Below are 21,689 nucleotides of genomic sequence, written 5' to 3'. Positions count from 1 at the left end.
GTATATAACACTTTAGTCAAGTTGAAATATCAAAAAATTATTTTTAAAAAATATAATAAAGTAAATAGAAAAAAAAATTAAAATATAAATTGAGACCAGGACCGATCCCCCGACCTCCGGGTCTACAAACTTCTTTACCCGTGGCTCTAACAACCACGCCACAGTTCACAGGTTGCTTCCACGAATATATAGCTTAAAGAACTTCATTCCGGATAATTAACAAAATCTATTTCGGCCCATTATGTGCACCCTAATTAGTGTAAAAATATTCCCTTTGGTACGATTGTTTGGTGTATAAAACTCTAATTTCAGGCACAGTTTGAAAATTATAAGTTAATATTATAGGAAGTTACGGAGTGAGTGAAGTGCGTAGCTCCGGAGTCGAAATTTATCTGTGTTTCAGCTATTATTCCCTCTTTCCCAAAGAAAAATAATTATTTTTATATATATAACACTTTAGTCAAGTTGAAATATCGAAAAATTATTTTTAAAAAATAAAATAAAGTAGATAGAAAAAAATATTAAAATATAATCCGAGACCAGGACCGATCCCCTGACCTCCGGGTCTACAAACTTCTTTACCCGTGGCTCTAACAACCACACCACAGTTCACATGTTGCTTCCACGAATATATAGCTTAAAGAACTTCATTCCGGTTAATTAACAAAATCTATTTTGGCCCATTATGTGCCCCCTATATAGTGTATAAATATTCCCTTTGGTACGATTGTTTGGTATATCAAACTCTAATTCCTGGCACAGTTTCAAAATTATAAGTTAATAATATAGGAAGTTACGGAGTGAGTCATGTCCGTAGCTCCGGAATCGAAATTTATCCGTTTTTCAGCTATTATTCCCTCTTTCCCAAAGAAAAATAATTATTTTTATATATATAACACTTTAGTCAAGTTGAAATATCGGAAAATTATTTTTAAAAAATAAAATAAAGTAAATAGAAAAAAAAATTAAAATATAATCCGAGACCAGGACCGATCCTCTGACCTCCGGGTCTACAAACTTCTTTACCCGTGGCTCTAACATCCACACCACAGTTCACATGTTGCTTCCACGAATATATAGCTTAAAGAACTTCATTCCGGTTAATTAACAAAATCTATTTTGGCCCATTATGTGCCCCCTAATTAGTGTATAAATATTCCCTTTGGTACGAATGTTTGGTATATAAAACTCTAATTCCTGGCACAGTTTCAAAATTATAAGTTAATAATATAGGAAGTTACGGAGTGAGTCATGTGCGTAGCTCCGGAGTCGAAATTTATCCGTTTTTCAGCTATTATTCCCTCTTTCCCAAAGAAAAATAATTTTTTTAAATATATAACACTTTAGTCAAGTTGAAATATCGAAAAATTATTTTTAAAAAATAAAATAAAGTAAATAGAAAAAAAGATTAAAATATAACCGAACACCAGGACGGATCCCCTGACCTCCGGGTCTACAAACTTCTTTACCCGTGGCTCTAACAACCACACCACAGTTCACATGTTGCTTCCACGAATATATAGCTTAAAGAACTTCATTCCGGTTAATTAACAAAATCTATTTTGGCCCATTATGTGCCCCCTAATTCGTGTATAAATATTCCCTTTGGTACGATTGTTTGGTATATAAAACTCTAATTCCTGGCACAGTTTGAAAATTATAAGTTAATAATATAGAAAGTTACGGAGTTAGTCATGTGCGTAGCTCCGGAGTCGAAATTTATCCGTTTTTCAGCTATTATTCCCTCTTTCCCAAAGAAAAATAATTTTTTTTAAATATATAACACTTTAGTCAAATTGAAATATCGAAAAATTATTTTTAAAAAATAAAATAAAGTAAATAGAAAAAATGATTAAAATATAACCCGACACCAGGACCGATCCCCTGACCTCCGGGTCTACAAACTTCTTTACCCGTGGCTCTAACAACCACATAACAGTTCACATGTTGCTTCCACGAATATATAGCTTAAGGAACTTCATTCCGGTTAATTAACAAAATCTATTTTGGCCCATTATGTGCCCCCTAATTAGTGTATAAATATTCCCTTTGGTACGATTGTTTGGTATATAAAACTCTAATTCCTGGCACAGTTTGAAAATTATAAGTTAATAATATAGTAAGTTACGGAGTGAGTCATGTGCGTAGCTATGGAGTCGAAATTTATCCGTTTTTCAGCTATTATTCCCTCTTTTCCAAAGAAAAATAATTATTTTTATATGTATAACACTTTAGTCAAGTTGAAATATCGAAAAATTATTTTTTAAAAATAAAATAAAGTAAATAGAAAAAAAAATTAAAATATAACCCGACACCAGGACCGATCCCCTGACCTCCGGGTCTACAAACTTCTTTACCCGTGGCTCTAACAACCACACCACAGTTCACATGTTGCTTCCACGAATATATAGCTTAAAGAAATTCATTCCGGATAATTAACAAAATCTATTTTGGCCCATTATGTGCACCCTAATTAGTGTATAAATATTCCCTTTGGTACGATTGTTTGGTGTATAAAACTCTAATTTCAGGCACAGTTTGAAAATTATAAGTTAATATTATAGGAAGTTACGGAGTGAGTGAAGTGCGTAGCTCCGGAGTCGAAATTTATCTGTGTTTCAGCTATTATTCCCTCTTTCCCAAAGAAAAATAATTATTTTTATATATATAACACTTTAGTCAAGTTAAAATATCGAAAAATTATTTTTAAAAAATAAAATAAAGTAAATAGAAAAAAAAATTAAAATATAATCCGAGACCAGCACCGATCCCCTGACCTCCGGGTCTACAAACTTCTTTACCCGTGGCTCTAACAACCACACCACAGTTCACATGTTGCTTCCACGAATACATAGCTTAAAGAACTTCATTCCGGTTAATTAACAAAATATATTTTGGTCCATTATGTGCCCCCTAATTAGTGTATAAATATTCCCTTTGGTACGATTGTTTGGTATATAAAACTCTAATTCCTGGCACAGTTTCAAAATTATAAGTTAATAATATAGGAAGTTACGGAGTGAGTCATGTGCGTAGCTCCGGAGTCGAAATTTATCCGTTTTTCAGCTATTATTCCATCTTTCCCAAAGAAAAATAATTATTTTTATATATATAACACTTTAGTAAAGTTGAAATATCGAAAAATTATTTTTAAAAAATAAAATAAAGTAAATAGAAAAAAAAATTAAAATATAATCCGAGACCAGGACCGATCCTCTGACCTCCGGGTCTACAAACTTCTTTACCCGTGGCTCTAACATCCACAGCACAGTTCACATGTTGCTTCCACGAATATATAGCTTAAAGAACTTCATTCCGGTTAATTAACAAAATCTATTTTGGCCCATTATGTGCCCCCTAATTAGTGTATAAATATTCCCTTTGGTACGATTGTTTGGTATATAAAACTCTAATTCCTGGCACAGTTTCAAAATTATAAGTTAATAATATAGGAAGTTACGGAGTGAGTCATGTGCGTAGCTCCGGAGTCGAAATTTATCCGTTTTTCAGCTATTATTCCCTCTTTCCCAAAGAAAAATAATTATTTTTATATATATAACACTTTAGTCAAGTTGAAATATCGAAAAATTATTTTTGAAAAATAAAATAAAGTAAATAGAAAAAAAAATTAAAATATAATCCGAGACCAGGACCGATCCTCTGACCTCCGGGTGTACAAACTTCTTTACCCGCGGCTCTAACATCCACACCACAGTTCACAAGTTGCTGCCACGAATAAATAGCTTAAAGAACTTCATTCCAATTAATTATCAAAATCTATTTTGGCCCATTATGTGCCCCCTAATTAGTGTATAAATATTCCCTTTGGTACGATTGTTTGGTATATAAAACTCTAATTCCTGGCACAGTTTCAAAATTATAAGTTAATAATATAGGAAGTTACGGAGTGAGTCATGTCCGTAGCTCCGGAATCGAAATTTATCCGTTTTTCAGCTATTTTTCCCTCTTTCCCAAAGAAAAATAATTATTTTTATATATATAACACTTTAGTCAAGTTAAAAAATATCGGAAAATTATTTTTAAAAAATAAAATAAAGTAAATAGAAAAAAAAATTAAAATATAATCCGAGACCTGGACCGGTCCTCTGACCTCCGGGTCTACAAACTTCTTTACCCGTGGCTCTAACATCCACACTACAGTTCACATGTTGCTTCCACGAATATATAGCTTAAAGAACTTCATTCCGGTTAATTAACAAAATCTATTTTGGCCCATTATGTGCCCCCTAATTAGTGTATAAATATTCCCTTTGGTACGATTGTTTGGTATATAAAACTCTAATTCCTGGCACAGTTTGAAAATTATAAGTTAATAATATAGTAAGTTACGGAGTGAGTCATGTGCGTAGCTATGGAGTCAAAATTTATCCGTTTTTCAGCTATTATTCCCTCTTTTCCAAAGAAAAATAATTATTTTTATATGTATAACACTTTAGTCAAGTTGAAATATCGAAAAATTATTTTTAAAAAATGAAATAAAGTAAATAGAAAAAAAAAATTAAAATGTAACCCGACACCAGGACCGATCCCCTGACCTCCGGGTCTACAAACTTCTTTACCCGTGGCTCTAACAACCACACCACAGTTCACATGTTGCTTCCACGAATATATAGCTTAAAGAAATTCATTCCGGATAATTAACAAAATCTATTTTGGCCCATTATGTGCACCCTAATTAGTGTATAAATATTCCCTTTGGTACGATTGTTTGGTGTATAAAACTCTAATTTCAGGCACAGTTTGAAAATTATAACTTAATATTATAGGAAGTTACGGAGTGAGTGAAGTGCGTAGCTCCGGAGTCGAAATTTATCTGTGTTTCAGCTATTATTCCCTCTTTCCCAAAGAAAAATAATTATTTTTATATATATAACACTTTAGTCAAGTTAAAATATCGAAAAATTATTTTTAAAAAATAAAATAAAGTAAATAGAAAAAAAAATTAAAATATAATCCGAGACCAGCACCGATCCCCTGACCTCCGGGTCTACAAACTTCTTTACCCGTGGCTCTAACAACCACACCACAGTTCACATGTTGCTTCCACGAATACATAGCTTAAAGAACTTCATTCCGGTTAATTAACAAAATATATTTTGGTCCATTATGTGCCCCCTAATTAGTGTATAAATATTCCCTTTGGTACGATTGTTTGGTATATAAAACTCTAATTCCTGGCACAGTTTCAAAATTATAAGTTAATAATATAGGAAGTTACGGAGTGAGTCATGTGCGTAGCTCCGGAGTCGAAATTTATCCGTTTTTCAGCTATTATTCCATCTTTCCCAAAGAAAAATAATTATTTTTATATATATAACACTTTAGTAAAGTTGAAATATCGAAAAATTATTTTTAAAAAATAAAATAAAGTAAATAGAAAAAAAAATTAAAATATAATCCGAGACCAGGACCGATCCTCTGACCTCCGGGTCTACAAACTTCTTTACCCGTGGCTCTAACATCCACACCACAGTTCACATGTTGCTTCCACGAATATATAGCTTAAAGAACTTCATTCCGGTTAATTAACAAAATCTATTTTGGCCCATTATGTGCCCCCTAATTAGTGTATAAATATTCCCTTTGGTACGATTGTTTGGTATATAAAACTCTAATTCCTGGCACAGTTTGAAAATTATAAGTTAATAATATAGTAAGTTACGGAGTGAGTCATGTGCGTAGCTATGGAGTCGAAATTTATCCGTTTTTCAGCTATTATTCCCTCTTTTCCAAAGAAAAATAATTATTTTTATATGTATAACACTTTAGTCAAGTTGAAATATCGAAAAATTATTTTTTAAAAATAAAATAAAGTAAATAGAAAAAAAAATTAAAATATAACCCGACACCAGGACCGATCCCCTGACCTCCGGGTCTACAAACTTCTTTACCCGTGGCTCTAACAACCACACCACAGTTCACATGTTGCTTCCACGAATATATAGCTTAAAGAAATTCATTCCGGATAATTAACAAAATCTATTTTGGCCCATTATGTGCACCCTAATTAGTGTATAAATATTCCCTTTGGTACGATTGTTTGGTGTATAAAACTCTAATTTCAGGCACAGTTTGAAAATTATAAGTTAATATTATAGGAAGTTACGGAGTGAGTGAAGTGCGTAGCTCCGGAGTCGAAATTTATCTGTGTTTCAGCTATTATTCCCTCTTTCCCAAAGAAAAATAATTATTTTTATATATATAACACTTTAGTCAAGTTAAAATATCGAAAAATTATTTTTAAAAAATAAAATAAAGTAAATAGAAAAAAAAATTAAAATATAATCCGAGACCAGCACCGATCCCCTGACCTCCGGGTCTACAAACTTCTTTACCCGTGGCTCTAACAACCACACCACAGTTCACATGTTGCTTCCACGAATACATAGCTTAAAGAACTTCATTCCGGTTAATTAACAAAATATATTTTGGTCCATTATGTGCCCCCTAATTAGTGTATAAATATTCCCTTTGGTACGATTGTTTGGTATATAAAACTCTAATTCCTGGCACAGTTTCAAAATTATAAGTTAATAATATAGGAAGTTACGGAGTGAGTCATGTGCGTAGCTCCGGAGTCGAAATTTATCCGTTTTTCAGCTATTATTCCATCTTTCCCAAAGAAAAATAATTATTTTTATATATATAACACTTTAGTAAAGTTGAAATATCGAAAAATTATTTTTAAAAAATAAAATAAAGTAAATAGAAAAAAAAATTAAAATATAATCCGAGACCAGGACCGATCCTCTGACCTCCGGGTCTACAAACTTCTTTACCCGTGGCTCTAACATCCACAGCACAGTTCACATGTTGCTTCCACGAATATATAGCTTAAAGAACTTCATTCCGGTTAATTAACAAAATCTATTTTGGCCCATTATGTGCCCCCTAATTAGTGTATAAATATTCCCTTTGGTACGATTGTTTGGTATATAAAACTCTAATTCCTGGCACAGTTTCAAAATTATAAGTTAATAATATAGGAAGTTACGGAGTGAGTCATGTGCGTAGCTCCGGAGTCGAAATTTATCCGTTTTTCAGCTATTATTCCCTCTTTCCCAAAGAAAAATAATTATTTTTATATATATAACACTTTAGTCAAGTTGAAATATCGAAAAATTATTTTTGAAAAATAAAATAAAGTAAATAGAAAAAAAAATTAAAATATAATCCGAGACCAGGACCGATCCTCTGACCTCCGGGTGTACAAACTTCTTTACCCGCGGCTCTAACATCCACACCACAGTTCACAAGTTGCTGCCACGAATAAATAGCTTAAAGAACTTCATTCCAATTAATTATCAAAATCTATTTTGGCCCATTATGTGCCCCCTAATTAGTGTATAAATATTCCCTTTGGTACGATTGTTTGGTATATAAAACTCTAATTCCTGGCACAGTTTCAAAATTATAAGTTAATAATATAGGAAGTTACGGAGTGAGTCATGTCCGTAGCTCCGGAATCGAAATTTATCCGTTTTTCAGCTATTTTTCCCTCTTTCCCAAAGAAAAATAATTATTTTTATATATATAACACTTTAGTCAAGTTAAAAAATATCGGAAAATTATTTTTAAAAAATAAAATAAAGTAAATAGAAAAAAAAATTAAAATATAATCCGAGACCTGGACCGGTCCTCTGACCTCCGGGTCTACAAACTTCTTTACCCGTGGCTCTAACATCCACACTACAGTTCACATGTTGCTTCCACGAATATATAGCTTAAAGAACTTCATTCCGGTTAATTAACAAAATCTATTTTGGCCCATTATGTGCCCCCTAATTAGTGTATAAATATTCCCTTTGGTACGATTGTTTGGTATATAAAACTCTAATTCCTGGCACAGTTTGAAAATTATAAGTTAATAATATAGTAAGTTACGGAGTGAGTCATGTGCGTAGCTATGGAGTCAAAATTTATCCGTTTTTCAGCTATTATTCCCTCTTTTCCAAAGAAAAATAATTATTTTTATATGTATAACACTTTAGTCAAGTTGAAATATCGAAAAATTATTTTTAAAAAATGAAATAAAGTAAATAGAAAAAAAAAATTAAAATGTAACCCGACACCAGGACCGATCCCCTGACCTCCGGGTCTACAAACTTCTTTACCCGTGGCTCTAACAACCACACCACAGTTCACATGTTGCTTCCACGAATATATAGCTTAAAGAAATTCATTCCGGATAATTAACAAAATCTATTTTGGCCCATTATGTGCACCCTAATTAGTGTATAAATATTCCCTTTGGTACGATTGTTTGGTGTATAAAACTCTAATTTCAGGCACAGTTTGAAAATTATAACTTAATATTATAGGAAGTTACGGAGTGAGTGAAGTGCGTAGCTCCGGAGTCGAAATTTATCTGTGTTTCAGCTATTATTCCCTCTTTCCCAAAGAAAAATAATTATTTTTATATATATAACACTTTAGTCAAGTTAAAATATCGAAAAATTATTTTTAAAAAATAAAATAAAGTAAATAGAAAAAAAAATTAAAATATAATCCGAGACCAGCACCGATCCCCTGACCTCCGGGTCTACAAACTTCTTTACCCGTGGCTCTAACAACCACACCACAGTTCACATGTTGCTTCCACGAATACATAGCTTAAAGAACTTCATTCCGGTTAATTAACAAAATATATTTTGGTCCATTATGTGCCCCCTAATTAGTGTATAAATATTCCCTTTGGTACGATTGTTTGGTATATAAAACTCTAATTCCTGGCACAGTTTCAAAATTATAAGTTAATAATATAGGAAGTTACGGAGTGAGTCATGTGCGTAGCTCCGGAGTCGAAATTTATCCGTTTTTCAGCTATTATTCCATCTTTCCCAAAGAAAAATAATTATTTTTATATATATAACACTTTAGTAAAGTTGAAATATCGAAAAATTATTTTTAAAAAATAAAATAAAGTAAATAGAAAAAAAAATTAAAATATAATCCGAGACCAGGACCGATCCTCTGACCTCCGGGTCTACAAACTTCTTTACCCGTGGCTCTAACATCCACACCACAGTTCACATGTTGCTTCCACGAATATATAGCTTAAAGAACTTCATTCCGGTTAATTAACAAAATCTATTTTGGCCCATTATGTGCCCCCTAATTAGTGTATAAATATTCCCTTTGGTACGATTGTTTGGTATATAAAACTCTAATTCCTGGCACAGTTTCAAAATTATAAGTTAATAATATAGGAAGTTACGGAGTGAGTCATGTGCGTAGCTCCGGAGTCGAAATTTATCCGTTTTTCAGCTATTATTCCCTCTTTCCCAAAGAAAAATAATTATTTTTATATATATAACACTTTAGTCAAGTTGAAATATCGAAAAATTATTTTTGAAAAATAAAATAAAGTAAATAGAAAAAAAAATTAAAATGTAATCCGAGACCAGGACTGATCCTCTGACCTCCGGGTGTACAAACTTCTTTACCCGCGGCTCTAACATCCACACCACAGTTCACATGTTGCTGCCACGAATAAATAGCTTAAAGAACTTCATTCCAATTAATTATCAAAATCTATTTTGGCCCATTATGTGCCCCCTAATTAGTGTATAAATATTCCCTTTGGTACGATTGTTTGGTATATAAAACTCTAATTCCTGGCACAGTTTGAAAATTATAAGTTAATAATATAGTAAGTTACGGAGTGAGTCATGTGCGTAGCTCCGGAGTCGAAATTTATCCGTTTTTCAGCTATTATTCCCTCTTTCCCAAAGAAAAATAATTATTTTTATGTATATAACACTTTAGTCAAGTTGAAATATCGAAAAATTATTTTTAAAAAATAAAATAAAGTAAATAGAAAAAAAAATTAAAATATAACCCGACACCAGGACCGATCCCCTGACCTCCGGGTCTACAAACTTCTTTACCCGTGGCTCTAACAACCACACCACAGTTCACATGTTGCTTCCACGAATATATAGCTTAAAGAACTTCATTCCGGTTAATTAAAAAAATCTATTTTGGCCCATTATGTGCCCCCTAATTAGTGTATAAATATTCCTTTTGGTACGATTGTTTGGTATATAAAACTCTAATTCCTGGCACTGTTTGAAAATTATAAGTTAATAATATAGTAAGTTACGGAGTGAGTCATGTGCGTAGCTCCGGAGTCGAAATTTATCCGTTTTTCAGCTATTATTCCCTCTTTCCCAAAGAAAAATAATTATTTTTATATGTATAACACTTTAGTCAAGTTGAAATATCGAAAAATTATTTTTAAAAAATAAAATAAAGTAAATAGAAAAAAAAATTAAAATATAACCCGACACCAGGACCGATCCCCTGACCTCCGGGTCTACAAACTTCTTTACCCGTGGCTCTAACAACCACACCACAGTTCACATGTTGCTTCCACGAATATATAGCTTAAAGAACTTCATTCCGGTTAATTAACAAAATCTATTTTGGCCCATTATGTGCCCCCTAATTAGTGTGTAAATATTCCCTTTGGTACGATTGTTTGGTATATAAAACTCTAATTCCTGGCACAGTTTGAAAATTATAAGTTAATAATATAGTAAGTTACGGAGTGAGTCATGTGCGTAGCTCCGGAGTCGAAATTTATCCGTTTTTCAGCTATTATTCCCTCTTTCCCAAAGAAAAATAATTATTTTTATGTATATAACACTTTAGTCAAGTTGAAATATCAAAAAATTATTTTTAAAAAATATAATAAAGTAAATAGAAAAAAAAATTAAAATATAAATTGAGACCAGGACCGATCCCCCGACCTCCGGGTCTACAAACTTCTTTACCCGTGGCTCTAACAACCACGCCACAGTTCAGAGGTTGCTTCCACGAATATATAGCTTAAAGAACTTCATTCCGGATAATTAACAAAATCTATTTCGGCCCATTATGTGCACCCTAATTAGTGTATAAATATTCCCTTTGGTACGATTGTTTGGTGTATAAAACTCTAATTTCAGGCACAGTTTGAAAATTATAAGTTAATATTATAGGAAGTTACGGAGTGAGTGAAGTGCGTAGCTCCGGAGTCGAAATTTATCTGTGTTTCAGCTATTATTCCCTCTTTCCCAAAGAAAAATAATTATTTTTATATATATAACACTTTAGTCAAGTTGAAATATCGAAAAATTATTTTTAAAAAATAAAATAAAGTAGATAGAAAAAAATATTAAAATATAATCCGAGACCAGGACCGATCCCCTGACCTCCGGGTCTACAAACTTCTTTACCCGTGGCTCTAACAACCACACCACAGTTCACATGTTGCTTCCACGAATATATAGCTTAAAGAACTTCATTCCGGTTAATTAACAAAATCTATTTTGGCCCATTATGTGCCCCCTATATAGTGTATAAATATTCCCTTTGGTACGATTGTTTGGTATATAAAACTCTAATTCCTGGCACAGTTTCAAAATTATAAGTTAATAATATAGGAAGTTACGGAGTGAGTCATGTCCGTAGCTCCGGAATCGAAATTTATCCGTTTTTCAGCTATTATTCCCTCTTTCCCAAAGAAAAATAATTATTTTTATATATATAACACTTTAGTCAAGTTGAAATATCGAAAAATTATTTTTAAAAAATAAAATAAAGTAAATAGAAAAAAAGATTAAAATATAACCGAACACCAGGACCGATCCCCTGACCTCCGGGTCTACAAACTTCTTTACCCGTGGCTCTAACAACCACACCACAGTTCACATGTTGCTTCCACGAATATATAGCTTAAAGAACTTCATTCCGGTTAATTAACAAAATCTATTTTGGCCCATTATGTGCCCCCTAATTAGTGTATAAATATTCCCTTTGGTACGATTGTTTGGTATATAAAACTCTAATTCCTGGCACAGTTTGAAAATTATAAGTTAATAGTATAGAAAGTTACGGAGTTAGTCATGTGCGTAGCTCCGGAGTCGAAATTTATCCGTTTTTCAGCTATTATTCCCTCTTTCCCAAAGAAAAATAATTTTTTTTAAATATATAACACTTTAGTCAAATTGAAATATCGAAAAATTATTTTTAAAAAATAAAATAAAGTAAATAGAAAAAATGATTAAAATATAACCCGACACCAGGACCGATCCCCTGACCTCCGGGTCTACAAACTTCTTTACCCGTGGCTCTAACAACCACATAACAGTTCACATGTTGCTTCCACGAATATATAGCTTAAGGAACTTCATTCCGGTTAATTAACAAAATCTATTTTGGCCCATTATGTGCCCCCTAATTAGTGTATAAATATTCCCTTTGGTACGATTGTTTGGTATATAAAACTCTAATTCCTGGCACAGTTTGAAAATTATAAGTTAATAATATAGTACGTTACGGAGTGAGTCATGTGCGTAGCTATGGAGTCGAAATTTATCCGTTTTTCAGCTATTATTCCCTCTTTTCCAAAGAAAAATAATTATTTTTATATGTATAACACTTTAGTCAAGTTGAAATATCGAAAAATTATTTTTTAAAAATAAAATAAAGTAAATAGAAAAAAAAATTAAAATATAACCCGACACCAGGACCGATCCCCTGACCTCCGGGTCTACAAACTTCTTTACCCGTGGCTCTAACAACCACACCACAGTTCACATGTTGCTTCCACGAATATATAGCTTAAAGAAATTCATTCCGGATAATTAACAAAATCTATTTTGGCCCATTATGTGCACCCTAATTAGTGTATAAATATTCCCTTTGGTACGATTGTTTGGTGTATAAAACTCTAATTTCAGGCACAGTTTGAAAATTATAAGTTAATATTATAGGAAGTTACGGAGTGAGTGAAGTGCGTAGCTCCGGAGTCGAAATTTATCTGTGTTTCAGCTATTATTCCCTCTTTCCCAAAGAAAAATAATTATTTTTATATATATAACACTTTAGTCAAGTTAAAATATCGAAAAATTATTTTTAAAAAATAAAATAAAGTAAATAGAAAAAAAAATTAAAATATAATCCGAGACCAGCACCGATCCCCTGACCTCCGGGTCTACAAACTTCTTTACCCGTGGCTCTAACAACCACACCACAGCTCACATGTTGCTTCCACGAATACATAGCTTAAAGAACTTCATTCCGGTTAATTAACAAAATATATTTTGGTCCATTATGTGCCCCCTAATTAGTGTATAAATATTCCCTTTGGTACGATTGTTTGGTATATAAAACTCTAATTCCTGGCACAGTTTCAAAATTATAAGTTAATAATATAGGAAGTTACGGAGTGAGTCATGTGCGTAGCTCCGGAGTCGAAATTTATCCGTTTTTCAGCTATTATTCCATCTTTCCCAAAGAAAAATAATTATTTTTATATATATAACACTTTAGTAAAGTTGAAATATCGAAAAATTATTTTTAAAAAATAAAATAAGGTAAATAGAAAAAAAAATTAAAATATAATCCGAGACCAGGACCGATCCTCTGACCTCCGGGTCTACAAACTTCTTTACCCGTGGCTCTAACATCCACACCACAGTTCACATGTTGCTTCCACGAATATATAGCTTAAAGAACTTCATTCCGGTTAATTAACAAAATCTATTTTGGCCCATTATGTGCCCCCTAATTAGTGTATAAATATTCCCTTTGGTACGATTGTTTGGTATATAAAACTCTAATTCCTGGCACAGTTTCAAAATTATAAGTTAATAATATAGGAAGTTACGGAGTGAGTCATGTGCGTAGCTCCGGAGTCGAAATTTATCCGTTTTTCAGCTATTATTCCCTCTTTCCCAAAGAAAAATAGTTATTTTTATATATATAACACTTTAGTCAAGTTGAAATATCGAAAAATTATTTTTGAAAAATAAAATAAAGTAAATAGAAAAAAAAATTAAAATATAATCCGAGACCAGGACCGATCCTCTGACCTCCGGGTGTACAAACTTCTTTACCCGCGGCTCTAACATCCACACCACAGTTCACATGTTGCTGCCACGAATAAATAGCTTAAAGAACTTCATTCCAATTAATTATCAAAATCTATTTTGGCCCATTATGTGCCCCCTAATTAGTGTATAAATATTCCCTTTGGTACGATTGTTTGGTATATAAAACTCTAATTCCTGGCACAGTTTCAAAATTATAAGTTAATAATATAGGAAGTTACGGAGTGAGTCATGTCCGTAGCTCCGGAATCGAAATTTATCCGTTTTTCAGCTATTTTTCCCTCTTTCCCAAAGAAAAATAATTATTTTTATATATATAACACTTTAGTCAAGTTGAAATATCGGAAAATTATTTTTAAAAAATAAAATAAAGTAAATAGAAAAAAAAATTAAAATATAATCCGAGACCTGGACCGGTCCTCTGACCTCCGGGTCTACAAACTTCTTTACCCGTGGCTCTAACATCCACACTACAGTTCACATGTTGCTTCCACGAATATATAGCTTAAAGAACTTCATTCCGGTTAATTAACAAAATCTATTTTGGCCCATTATGTGCCCCCTAATTAGTGTATAAATATTCCCTTTGGTACGAATGTTTGGTATATAAAACTCTAATTCCTGGCACAGTTTCAAAATTATAAGTTAATAATATAGGAAGTTACGGAGTGAGTCATGTGCGTAGCTCCGGAGTCGAAATTTATCCGTTTTTCAGCTATTATTCCCTCTTTCCCAAAGAAAAATAATTTTTTTTAAATATATAACACTTTAGTCAAGTTGAAATATCGAAAAATTATTTTTAAAAAATAAAATAAAGTAAATAGAAAAAAAGATTAAAATATAACCGAACACCAGGACCGATCCCCTGACCTCCGGGTCTACAAACTTCTTTACCCGTGGCTCTAACAACCACACCACAGTTCACATGTTGCTTCCACGAATATATAGCTTAAAGAACTTCATTCCGGTTAATTAACAAAATCTATTTTGGCCCATTATGTGCCCCCTAATTAGTGTATAAATATTCCCTTTGGTACGATTGTTTGGTATATAAAACTCTAATTCCTGGCACAGTTTGAAAATTATAAGTTAATAATATAGAAAGTTACGGAGTTAGTCATGTGCGTAGCTCCGGAGTCGAAATTTATCCGTTTTTCAGCTATTATTCCCTCTTTCCCAAAGAAAAATAATTTTTTTTAAATATATAACACTTTAGTCAAATTGAAATATCGAAAAATTATTTTTAAAAAATAAAATAAAGTAAATAGAAAAAATGATTAAAATATAACCCGACACCAGGACCGATCCCCTGACCTCCGGGTCTACAAACTTCTTTACCCGTGGCTCTAACAACCACATAACAGTTCACATGTTGCTTCCACGAATATATAGCTTAAGGAACTTCATTCCGGTTAATTAACAAAATCTATTTTGGCCCATTATGTGCCCCCTAATTAGTGTATAAATATTCCCTTTGGTACGATTGTTTGGTATATAAAACTCTAATTCCTGGCACAGTTTGAAAATTATAAGTTAATAATATAGTAAGTTACGGAGTGAGTCATGTGCGTAGCTATGGAGTCGAAATTTATCCGTTTTTCAGCTATTATTCCCTCTTTTCCAAAGAAAAATAATTATTTTTATATGTATAACACTTTAGTCAAGTTGAAATATCGAAAAATTATTTTTAAAAAATGAAATAAAGTAAATAGAAAAAAAAATTAAAATATAACCCGACACCAGGACCGATCCCCTGACCTCCGGGTCTACAAACTTCTTTACCCGTGGCTCTAACAACCACACCACAGTTCACATGTTGCTTCCACGAATATATAGCTTAAAGAAATTCATTCCGGATAATTAACAAAATCTATTTTGGCCCATTATGTGCACCCTAATTAGTGTATAAATATTCCCTTTGGTACGATTGTTTGGTGTATAAAACTCTAATTTCAGGCACAGTTTGAAAATTATAACTTAATATTATAGGAAGTTACGGAGTGAGTGAAGTGCGTAGCTCCGGAGTCGAAATTTATCTGTGTTTCAGCTATTATTCCCTCTTTCCCGAAGAAAAATAATTATTTTTATATATATAACACTTTAGTCAAGTTAAAATATCGAAAAATTATTTTTAAAAAATAAAATAAAGTAAATAGAAAAAAAAATTAAAATATAATCCGAGACCAGCACCGATCCCCTGACCTCCGGGTCTACAAACTTCTTTACCCGTGGCTCTAACAACTACACCACAGTTCACATGTTGCTTCCACGAATACATAGCTTAAAGAACTTCATTCCGGTTAATTAACAAAATATATTTTGGTCCATTATGTGCCCCCTAATTAGTGTATAAATATTCCCTTTGGTACGATTGTTTGGTATATAAAACTCTAATTCCTGGCACAGTTTCAAAATTATAAGTTAATAATATAGTAAGTTACGGAGTGAGTCATGTGCGTAGCTCCGGAGTCGAAATTTATCCGTTTTTCAGCTATTATTCCCTCTTTCCCAAAGAAAAATAATTATTTTCATATATATAACACTTTAGTCAAGTTGAAATATCGAAAAATTATTTTTAAAAAATAAGATAAAGTAAATAGAAAAAAAAATTAAAATATAATCCTAGACCAGGACCGATCCCCCGACCTCCGGGTCTACAAACTTCTTTACCCGTGGCTCTAACAACCACACCACAGTTCACATGTTGCTTCCACGAATATATAGCTTAAAGAACTTCATTCCGGTTAATTAACAAAATCTATTTTGGCCCATTATGTGCCCCCTAATTAGTGTATAAATATTCCCTTTGGTACGATTGTTTGGTATATAAAACTCTAATTCCTGGCACAGTTTGAAAATTATAAGTTAATAATATAGAAAGTTACGGAGTTAGTCATGTGCGTAGCTCCGGAGTCGAAATTTATCCGTTTTTCAGCTATTATTCCCTCTTTCCCAAAGAAAAATAATTTTTTTTAAATATATAACACTTTAGTCAAATTGAAATATCGAAAAATTATTTTTAAAAAATAAAATAAAGTAAATAGAAAAAATGATTAAAATATAACCCGACACCAGGACCGATCCCCTGACCTCCGGGTCTACAAACTTCTTTACCCGTGGCTCTAACAACCACATAACAGTTCACATGTTGCTTCCACGAATATATAGCTTAAGGAACTTCATTCCGGTTAATTAACAAAATCTATTTTGGCCCATTATGTGCCCCCTAATTAGTGTATAAATATTCCCTTTGGTACGATTGTTTGGTGTATAAAACTCTAATTTCAGGCACAGTTTGAAAATTATAAGTTAATAATATAGTAAGTTACGGAGTGAGTCATGTGCGTAGCTCCGGAGTCGAAATTTATCCGTTTTTCAGCTATTATTCCCTCTTTCCCAAAGAAAAATAATTATTTTTATGTATATAACACTTTAGTCAAGTTGAAATATCGAAAAATTATTTTTAAAAAATAAAATAAAGTAAATAGAAAAAAAAATTAAAATATAACCCGACACCAGGACCGATCCCCTGACCTCCGGGTCTACAAACTTCTTTACCCGTGGCTCTAACAACCACACCACAGTTCACATGTTGCTTCCACGAATATATAGCTTAAAGAACTTCATTCCGGTTAATTAAAAAAATCTATTTTGGCCCATTATGTGCCCCCTAATTAGTGTATAAATATTCCTTTTGGTACGATTGTTTGGTATATAAAACTCTAATTCCTGGCACTGTTTGAAAATTATAAGTTAATAATATAGTAAGTTACGGAGTGAGTCATGTGCGTAGCTCCGGAGTCGAAATTTATCCGTTTTTCAGCTATTATTCCCTCTTTCCCAAAGAAAAATAATTATTTTTATATGTATAACACTTTAGTCAAGTTGAAATATCGAAAAATTATTTTTAAAAAATAAAATAAAGTAAATAGAAAAAAAAATTAAAATATAACCCGACACCAGGACCGATCCCCTGACCTCCGGGTCTACAAACTTCTTTACCCGTGGCTCTAACAACCACACCACAGTTCACATGTTGCTTCCACGAATATATAGCTTAAAGAACTTCATTCCGGTTAATTAACAAAATCTATTTTGGCCCATTATGTGCCCCCTAATTAGTGTGTAAATATTCCCTTTGGTACGATTGTTTGGTATATAAAACTCTAATTCCTGGCACAGTTTGAAAATTATAAGTTAATAATATAGAAAGTTACGGAGTTAGTCATGTGCGTAGCTCCGGAGTCGAAATTTATCCGTTTTTCAGCTATTATTCCCTCTTTCCCAAAGAAAAATAATTTTTTTTAAATATATAACACTTTAGTCAAATTGAAATATCGAAAAATTATTTTTAAAAAATAAAATAAAGTAAATAGAAAAAATGATTAAAATATAACCCGACACCAGGACCGATCCCCTGACCTCCAGGTCTACAAACTTCTTTACCCGTGGCTCTAACAACCACATAACAGTTCACATGTTGCTTCCACGAATATATAGCTTAAGGAACTTCATTCCGGTTAATTAACAAAATCTATTTTGGCCCATTATGTGCCCCCTAATTAGTGTATAAATATTCCCTTTGGTACGATTGTTTGGTATATAAAACTCTAATTCATGGCACAGTTTGAAAATTATAAGTTAATAATATAGTAAGTTACGGAGTGAGTCATGTGCGTAGCTATGGAGTCGAAATTTATCCGTTTTTCAGCTATTATTCCCTCTTTTCCAAAGAAAAATAATTATTTTTATATGTATAACACTTTAGTCAAGTTGAAATATCGAAAAATTATTTTTAAAAAATAAAATAAAGTAAATAGAAAAAAAAATTAAAATATAACCCGACACCAGGACCGATCCCCTGACCTCCGGGTCTACAAACTTCTTTACCCGTGGCTCTAACAACCACACCACAGTTCACATGTTGCTTCCACGAATATATAGCTTAAAGAAATTCATTCCGGATAATTAACAAAATCTATTTTGGCCCATTATGTGCACCCTAATTAGTGTATAAATATTCCCTTTGGTACGATTGTTTGGTGTATAAAACTCTAATTTCAGGCACAGTTTGAAAATTATAAGTTAATATTATAGGAAGTTACGGAGTGAGTGAAGTGCGTAGCTCCGGAGTCGAAATTTATCTGTGTTTCAGCTATTATTCCCTCTTTCCCAAAGAAAAATAATTATTTTTATATATATAACACTTTAGTCAAGTTAAAATATCGAAAAATTATTTTTAAAAAATAAAATAAAGTAAATAGAAAAAAAAATTAAAATATAATCCGAGACCAGCACCGATCCCCTGACCTCCGGGTCTACAAACTTCTTTACCCGTGGCTCTAACAATCACACCACAGTTCACATGTTGCTTCCACGAATACATAGCTTAAAGAACTTCATTCCGGTTAATTAACAAAATATATTTTGGTCCATTATGTGCCCCCTAATTAGTGTATAAATATTCCCTTTGGTACGATTGTTTGGTATATAAAACTCTAATTCCTGGCACAGTTTCAAAATTATAAGTTAATAATATAGGAAGTTACGGAGTGAGTCATGTGCGTAGCTCCGGAGTCGAAATTTATCCGTTTTTCAGCTATTATTCCATCTTTCCCAAAGAAAAATAATTATTTTTATATATATAACACTTTAGTAAAGTTGAAATATCGAAAAATTATTTTTAAAAAATAAAATAAAGTAAATAGAAAAAAAAATTAAAATATAATCCGAGACCAGGAGCGATCCTCTGACCTCCGGGTCTACAAACTTCTTTACCCGTGGCTCTAACATCCACACCACAGTTCACATGTTGCTTCCACGAATATATAGCTTAAAGAACTTCATTCCGGTTAATTAACAAAATCTATTTTGGCCCATTATGTGCCCCCTAATTAGTGTATAAATATTCCCTTTGGTACGATTGTTTGGTATATAAAACTCTAATTCCTGGCACAGTTTGAAAATTATAAGTTAATAATATAGGAAGTTACGGAGTGAGTCATGTGCGTAGCTCCGGAGTCGAAATTTATCCGTTTTTCAGCTATTATTCCCTCTCTCCCAAAGAAAAATAATTATTTTTATATATATAACACTTTAGTCAAGTTGAAATATCGAAAAATTATTTTTGAAAAATAAAATAAAGTAAATAGAAAAAAAAATTAAAATATAATCCGAGACCAGGACCGATCCTCTGACCTCCGGGTGTACAAACTTCTTTACCCGCGGCTCTAACATCCACACCACAGTTCACATGTTGCTGCCACGAATATATAGCTTAAAGAACTTCATTCCGGTTAATTAAAAAAATCTATTTTGGCCCATTATGTGCCCCCTAATTAGTGTATAAATATTCCTTTTGGTACGATTGTTTGGTATATAAAACTCTAATTCCTGGCACTGTTTGAAAATTATAAGTTAATAATATAGTAAGTTACGGAGTGAGTCATGTGCGTAGCTCCGGAGTCGAAATTTATCCGTTTTTCAGCTATTATTCCCTCTTTCCCAAAGAAAAATAATTATTTTTATATGTATAACACTTTAGTCAAGTTGAAATATCGAAAAATTATTTTTAAAAAATAAAATAAAGTAAATAGAAAAAAAAATTAAAATATAACCCGACACCAGGACCGATCCCCTGACCTCCGGGTCTACAAACTTCTTTACCCGTGGCTCTAACAACCACACCACAGTTCACATGTTGCTTCCACGAATATATAGCTTAAAGAACTTCATTCCGGTTAATTAACAAAATCTATTTTGGCCCATTATGTGCCCCCTAATTAGTGTGTAAATATTCCCTTTGGCACGATTGTTTGGTATATAAAACTCTAATTCCTGGCACAGTTTGAAAATTATAAGTTAATAATATAGTAAGTTACGGAGTGAGTCATGTGCGTAGCTCCGGAGTCGAAATTTATCCGGTTTTCAGCTATTATTCCCTCTTTCCCAAAGAAAAATAATTATTTTTATATATATAACACTTTAGTCAAGTTGAAATATCGAAAAATTATTTTTAAAAAATAAGATAAAGTAAATAGAAAAAAAAATTAAAATATAATCCTAGACCAGGACCGATCCCCTGACCTCCGGGTCTACAAACCTCTTTACCCGTGGCTCTAACAACCACACCACAGTTCACATGTTGCTTCCACGAATATATAGCTTAAAGAACTTCATTCCGGTTAATTAACAAAATCTATTTTGGCCCATTATGTGCCCCCTAATTAGTGTATAAATATTCCCTTTGGTACGATTGTTTGGTATATAAAACTCTAATTCCTGGCACAGTTTGAAAATTATAAGTTAATAATATAGTAAGTTACGGAGTGAGTCATGTGCGTAGCTCCGGAGTCGAAATTTATCCGTTTTTCAGCTATTATTCCCTCTTTCCCAAAGAAAAATAATTATTTTTATATATATAACACTTTAGTCAAGTTGAAATATCGAAAAATTATTTTTAAAAAATAAAATAAAGTAAATAGAAAAAAAAAATTAAAACATAACCCGACACCAGGACCGATCCTCTGACCTCCGGGTCTACAAACTTCTTTACCCGTGGCTCTAACAACCACACCACAGTTCACATGTTGCTTCCACGAATAAATAGGTTAAAGAACTCCATTCCAATTAATTATCAAAATCTATTTTGGCCCATTATGTGCCCCCTAATTAGTGTATAAATATTCCCTTTGGTACGATTGTTTGGCTTTATTTATTTTTTAGTGGTAAGTAAGAGTACAGCATATGTAAAAAGTATAAAATAGGACGAAAAAAAATTTATAAAAT

The 21,689-nt window shown here is 32.3% G+C and overlaps 1 protein-coding gene across 1 annotated transcript in view; it reads left to right on the top strand.

Moving 5' to 3' along the window:
* Positions 1-21,689, top strand: part of LOC147816190 (calcium-dependent secretion activator 1-like) — a 278,097-nt gene that overhangs the window by 255,795 nt on the left and 613 nt on the right. The window lies entirely within an intron of this gene.

Source organism: Parasteatoda tepidariorum, chromosome 2, assembly GCF_982258835.1.
Source record: "Parasteatoda tepidariorum strain Cologne lab strain chromosome 2, Ptep-v5.0, whole genome shotgun sequence".
NCBI classification, from domain to species: Eukaryota; Metazoa; Arthropoda; class Arachnida; order Araneae; family Theridiidae; genus Parasteatoda; species Parasteatoda tepidariorum.
This window is presented reverse-complemented; position numbering and strand designations above follow the sequence as displayed.